We start from the raw sequence: 7,629 nt of genomic DNA on the forward strand, positions 1-7,629 counted from the left end.
GATCTCTGATTTATTTTAGACCAACATAGTGACGTAGACATTTATTAAACAGCTTATTAGATGCCACATCTTGTGATGGTTTACTAGGACACAAGAACAATTAAAAAATGATGTTAACTATGTGGGCCTAGTTGCCTAGAAGGAGAGATAGATTGGGAATAAATGAGAATAATGAAAGGTTCTGGATGCTTTCTCAAAATTATGAAAAATAATATTGAAAGAATTTTGGGAAAAACCTCTGGAAAGGAGATATACTTTTCGGTTTTTTTTTGTTACACACCATTGACTATGGAGTTGACTACAACTTATAGTGACCATAAGAACAATGATTTTGAACCTTGCCCTGTCCTTAGCCAACCTTACTATCTCTGACACGCCCAACCTCAGTATGATAATCAGTGTGTCAGACTGTCTCCTCTGAGATCTTCCTCTTCTGAGATGACCCTTTACCCTTCTAAGCATGGTATCATTCTCTAAGGTCCCTCCTGGTCACATGCGCAAAGGATGTGATGTGATGTGATGTGATGTGATGTAACTTCAAAAACCTTGCCTCCAAGAAGCAAACTGGTTTCATATACTCCAGGACAGACCTATTTATTTTCTTGACAGTGCATGATGCGTTAAGTATTCTAGATGTAGGGATCTATTTTGTGATATTAAAATAGTTAGGGAGCTCATCCTTCATTCTTTATTTTGAAAAATACATGCAAGGGACAATTGAGTCTTTATGAGTGTTACTATTAAATAAATAGTCCCTTTCTGATGCAATGAGTTAATTTTAACTGTATTATTTGAATGAATTTATTTTACAGAACATTGTTGCTTATGTTGCTACCCTCCTTTCTCCTATTAGTAGTTATACTTTTGATTTCCATTAAATATATAATCAAAGAGTAAAAAGTAATGTTATCTTTGCTAAAATAATGCCATCTAATGCTTTATTGAGAAGAAACTTGTTAGCTGAGAGGGAACTAGTTTACTTAATTGTTTGATTTACAAGGAGCAGAGATAACTTCCAATTCCAAAAAGGAAAAAATATGCAAAGTGCTTTCATTGTGTTCCTTTTATAATTCCTATTTCCTTGTAAACAGAAAATTTGCTAGCTTCTTCAGCACCATGATAAATTTCACTAGTAAGACATGACTAATAATTCTCAAAACTATAGCATAAGAAATTATCTCTTTAATAACTAAAAATTGACAATATTTCTCTTGGGCAGTATTATATTTTTCAGAAACATCCAGATATATTGTACTTCCTCCATATATAAATCATTTTCTCCATAATTATGTGAAGTTGCTTGTTACATTTATAAAATTTACTGCCCCAGGTCTAGTTAAATCTCCTGAACAATTAATTGTACAGTGTTATATTTTTAATTTAAAGTGATTAATCCCTCATCAAAGAACATATACAACTGTTTACAATCAAATTACAAGCAAGACACATTTTACTATGTTTCACAGGTATTGCTTTGTTGTTTGTCTACAATATGAAATTGTGTGATAACTTTCCATTAAGGAGGTCTGTTGGTAGTATTTTTCCAAATTATGTGCTTACACTTTTTTAGTGTTTTCAGTATTTCAAACTTTATCATAAAAATATTACACCTTTGTCTGCCTGTTTCTAATGTGTTACTGTCAAATTGGAACAAACTCATACCTGGTCCTCTAGTGGGTCTTCAGAGGTAGTTGATTACATGGGGGAGATTATCCATCTTTCCTCAGTGGAGCGGCTGGTGAATTTGAGCTACACACCTTTGCATTGGAGGTACAATTTCTTTCCACTAAATACAAGAGCTCCCAATAGCCTGCACTATAATGTAAACACTTTTATATCCTGCAAGAAAAAAAAAATTGTGGTGGTGTTATGTACTTCCGAGTTGACAATTACTCACAGCAATCCTATGTACAATAGCTCTGAACCTGGCTTTTATCCTGAGCCAATTTCACTGTCTCTGACACACCTATTCTCATTACCCCAGTTACTATGTCAATCCATCATATCCGGGATCCACCTCTCCTGTGCTGTCCTTCCACCCTTCCAAGCATGATATCCTTCTCCATGGATTGGTTCCTTCTGGCAACCTGCCCAAAGTATGTAAAACAGAGCCTTAAAATCCTTGCCTTCAAGGAGCCGCTTAATTTCATCTTCTTAAAAACTTATCTTTTAATTCTCTTGGCAGTTCATGGTATGTTCAATACTATTATCCAAAACCACAACTCAAAGACATCAATCCTTCTTCTGTCATCTTTGGTCATTGTCCAGCTCTATGATACATAGCAAGTAATTGTGAAGACCACTGCCTAGATCAGGAAAGGAACATCATCAATGAGACAGAATGATACAGTGACTGCAACAGTGGACTGACGCCCAGTGAATATTGTGCGGATGGCATTGGGGTTAGGATTCAGAAAACCTCAGTTGCACTGTAGTGCCTTCCCTTAAAATTTCCTCTGAGAAAGTCAATCTGTATATAGTTACCTCATCTGTTAAAACAAAATACAAAAACTAGAAAAGTAACCCCCTTGTCAGGTGCCTGTTAAATTAATGGGATGTGTTTAATTAGGTTATTGCTGTTAATTACCATTGAGTTGACTCCGACTCCTCAGAGACACAAGTACAACAGAACAAGACATCATCCACGAATGTGCCATCCTCACAATTGCTGGTATATTCAAGAACATCGTTAAGTTGTTGTTTTTAAGTGCCATTAAGTTGTAGACGACTCATAACGATTCTATGAACGAAAGATGTGAACACTTGTATAACTTTGGTCGTTTCTCCATGTTCATAGAGTTTCCAGAGGCAAGCCATTTCGGAAGTGGATGCCACTCCTGATTCCAAGCTTGTTTTCATAGGGAAGCTCCACCAAACACTGTCCACCATGGGTCTCTAGAATGCCCACCTTCGTCTCTAGAATGACATTTATTGTTTGTTTTTTTTTAATGTAATGGCCTAGAACCAAACTCACATATCTCTGAGGTATGCTTTTACTGTTTTAGAGCATAGAGGGAAATGTGAAATAAGTTTTTCCCCACTGTATTCTAATTGGTCATTCTCTACAGAATTTTCACAAACATAGAAATACTGTTAAATTTTTGTATTATCACTGATTTGCTCTATTGTGATGTTATTGAACATCATGTGCCATAGACTCAATTCCCTTTGTACAAAAATGTGTGTGTATTTCTTTGAATCATGAAGTTTTAATTATTTTTTTTTTTTCAGAACCTAAGTGAGATGAAATATTTTGGGATAACATTAAGAAAAACGATTAGGATTCATTCTTGCACATCAGCCAAGAGTGAAGGAAAATGCTTCTCTCTGGTTATATTCCAAGCCCATTTCTGAAATTCTGACAAAGATTTATGATTTCTTTTCTGCCAGTCTCATTTAGTTCCCATAGTACTACATCTTTCTTGAAGTACATAAGAACTAGCAAGATATTCTCTATAAAGGTGCATTTTAAAGGTGGATGTGGGACATGTTAGCAAATCCACTCTGATTTTTGAAGCAGTGATGAATTATGACTACCAAGTGTAGGGCTTGATTAATATTCATAAAATATATCTCACATTTTCCTTGTTTTGTCAAAATACCTGCCAAGATCTTATGTTAACTTCTCTGACTATACAGTTTCCTTGGGAACCATGATAATAGTGCAAAGATTTAAACTACAACTTAAGAATATTAAATCAGAGAGAAATGAAACACAGCAATTCCGTTTCCTCAGTAGATTTATTGACGGTGTGCATTTAATGTTAAAACCTATAGACAGCATCTTACTCACTGTGAAGTAAATATTTAAATAACATACTGATGGAAAAAAGACTAATGTCATATATAAATGTTTTAGACAATAATTTAGACTTTACTGTAAAATGATAAAAAATATGCATAGATTAACAAAAATACAATCTGTTTTAGTGTAAGCAATATTTTTAAAAGTTCTCTTTAGTTTAAGTCATATAACTGCTCTTATTAGTCTTTATCCTTAAGAACTAACTTTTCTTTTGGATATCAGTTATTGTACTATCATGGTGATGGCCAGGGTAGGATAAGTTTCTGATCTATTTCTTATAGGGCTACTATGAGTTGTATCATAGCAAAGCTGGACAGTGACTAGGCATGATAAAAGGAGAATTGATGCCTTTGAGCTGTAGTGCTGGAGAAAAGAATTGAATATACTATGAACTCCTAGGAGAATAAACAGGTTCATCCTAAAGAGGGTGAAACCAAGCTGCTCCTTGGAGGTAAGGATTCTATAGCTTCATCTTACATACTTCGGGCATGCTGCAAGGGGTGACCAGTCCTTGGAGAGAGACATCATGCTTGGGAGGGTGAAGAGACAGCACAAGAGAGGAAAATTCTCGATAAGATGGATTGACTCAGTAACTGAGGTAATGGGGGTAGGTGTGTAAGAGACAGTATGGTTGGTTGGGTACTGCAGATAGTGCAGAGATCAAAGCTGTTGTAAATAGTTTTATTGTGAGTCACAAGTGACTTGATAGCCCATAACAACAATAATGAGTTTTACTTGACTCAATTTCACCTTATAATATCAGCAGTGCTATAGTATAGCCTAGTCTAAATGAAGTTCTTGTTCTACTTTTTCATGTTGTTGTTGTTGTTATGTGCCGTCAAGTCATTTGCGACTCATAGGGATCCTATGTACAACAGCCCTAAACCCTGCTCTATCCTGTGCCAATCTCATTGCCTCTGACACACCCATCCCGATTACTCCAGGCACTGAATCAATCCACCTCATAGAGGGTCTTCCCCTCCTGCCCTGTCCCTCCACTCTGCCCAGCATGATGGCCCTCTCTAAAGACCCATCTCTCCTTACAACATGTCCAAAGTATGTCAGGAGAAGCCCCAGAATCCTTGCCTCCAAGGAGCAGCCTGGTTTAACCCTCTCTAGGATAAATCTATTTATTTTCTTGGCAGTCCATGGTACATTCAGTACTCTTCTCCAGCACCACAGCTCAAAGGCGTCAATTCTCCTTCTATCCTCCCTAGTCATTGTCCAACTCTCTGATGCGTAACAAGTGATTTGCAATCACTTTTTAATACTTTTTCATACCATCAATTATTATTATCATCAGGGTTATATCGATAATTTATAATATAAATAGTAACACTTAACACTAATTTTTTTGAGGAGTTTCATGGGGTATTCCATAGGTAAACGCTCTGCTGATCCAAAGACAGCACCTCTTTGTCAATACAAATCTATCTGTGGCCTCTAGGGATAAAGACGATTTCTTTCTGTCCAAGTTTATAGCCTCAGACACAATAAAGAGTCAACTATGAGTCAGGATTGACTCCAAGGTGAGGAGTAAGTATTCTTCCATCTTACCACCTATTCTCTACTCTCATTAAAATACCTATACATACATACATCCAAAAAAGGTGCTGAAATAAGTCCATTTGAAACCAGTGAAGCATATACAAATACATATATGAAAACATATCACATCTTTATGAGTTGAGGAAATATTGTATGAAATATATGTTGATATAGAATTTATTAATGTACCCTGGACTGCCAAGAAAATGAACAGATTCTTCCTGGAGAGGGATAAACCAGGCTGCTCCTTGGAGGCAGGGATTCTGAGACTTCATCTGACATACTTTGGACATGTTATAAGGAGGTAGAGGTCCTTGGAGAGGGTCATCATGCTTGGGAGGGTGGAGGGACAGCGCAGGAGGGGAATATCCTCTATGAGGTGGATTGATTCAGTGACTGGGGTAATTGGAATGCGTGTGTCAGAGGCAGTGAGATTGGGATGTTGTACATAGGGTTGCTATAAGTCGCAAGTGACTCGATGGCACATAACAACAACAAAATTGAACATCTGATGTACTAACAAAAGAACAAACAAATCAGTCTTGGGTAAAGTACACCCAGGGTAGATCTTAAATGCAAAATGGATTGACACTGCGACTGAAACAACAGGGTTAAGCACAATAGAGATTGTGAGGATAGAGGAAAGATTTCAGTTGTTAAGTAGGATGACTATGAGTAGGAGTGAATTAGAAGACATGCAACAACCCCACCAACCACATTTTCTTATGTATTATGGTGGTGATAACATGTAAGACAAGAAGGCATTTCGGGTATTACTAAAACAAATAAAAAGAGAGTCATTATCTCTGCTGGCTTATAAAATTTTTCCCTAAAAGGGAGCCTTTTTTAGTAGACTTTGAAAAATACTTTATTGACATGTGAATATATATTTTAAAATGTTTTGAACCTGAAAACTAGAATCAGAATTGTTGGTCATGCTAATCATATAAGTCTTGATTTAAGTAGTTTAGGAAATGTAAATAGTATAAATTCACAGAAATCATGAAAATTGAGAACAAAATCACGTTAAGTGCATTTTAGTAATCTTTAAAAATATTACATCTATTAATATAGTCCTAAAAGTATTGTTTTTTCTTTTATTCCTTGTTACTGTGATATTGCAATGATTCAAAGTTGAATCCCTTTGAGAGTGACATTGATTTGTATGAAGTTTGTAATGACTAATGTTGATAATGTAATAATTAATAAAACTAAGATTTTTAGGGAGCTCTGGTGGCCTAGTGGGAAGAAGCTGCACTGAAATGCCAGATGCGCACACCATTCAATTCCACCGGATGGTTTGGTGGAGAAGGAGGGGCTATCTCCTCCTGTATCAGTCAGATCCAATTTGACGGTACACACACACACACACACACACACACACACACACAAACAACAGAAACAACAACCAAACAACAACACAAAAACCCTAAGATTTTTAAATATTGCAACTTGAGGCTTTTATTTGTTCTTCAGTTCCTTCTGCTTAAGAAATGCTGAGTGAGTTTGGCCCTTTTGATATTTTTATTCCAGCTCTTTATAATAGTATTTTCATTATAATACTTTACTTTGAATTAATGCACTGCTCTAACTTTGTATTACTGCACTACTCTATGAAATCTTCTTTTCGGCTTCTTAATTTCTTGATTTCTTCCCTTTGTTTTGGCTACTTCGCACTCTAGTGCAATATTCAGAATCTTGTCTGACATCTTACTGTTTTCTTTGTAATAACCTTTTACACTCTGCATGGATAATATTCTTTTTAGCCTCCACAAATCATCTGACTTTCATTCATTAGTGTTCAAGGTCTCACACCTATTTCTGTTCAAGGTCTCAAACCTATTTCTAAGATGGTTTTGAAATTCGAGTGGGATAGACTCAAGGTCAAATTTTGGTCCTTTTGGATTGATTTCACTTTATTTTATTTTTATTATTTTAACTTTATTTAGCTCAGCTTGAACTTGCATATGATTAGTTTGTGGTCTGTTCCATAATCAGCACTGACCTCTTTTTCACAGCGGATATTGAGCTTCTCCAATGATTCTTTCCACAGATGTAATTGATTTGATCGTATGCATTCCATCAGATGAAATTCCATGAGTATAGCTTGCATTTATATGTCTTATAAAAAGCATTTACAGTAAATAAATTATTGATTGTACAGATCCTATTATTCTCTCTCCATCTTCATTTCTGTCACCAAGTCCATGTTTCCTAACTACTGATCCTTCTTCTCTTCTCAACTTTTACATTCCAGCCAACCATTATTATTAATG

The sequence above is a fragment of the Elephantulus edwardii genome, unplaced genomic scaffold, assembly GCF_000299155.1.
Source record: "Elephantulus edwardii isolate Elephantulus edwardi_28Jun2011 unplaced genomic scaffold, EleEdw1.0 scaffold00107, whole genome shotgun sequence".
NCBI lineage: Eukaryota > Metazoa > Chordata > Mammalia > Macroscelidea > Macroscelididae > Elephantulus > Elephantulus edwardii.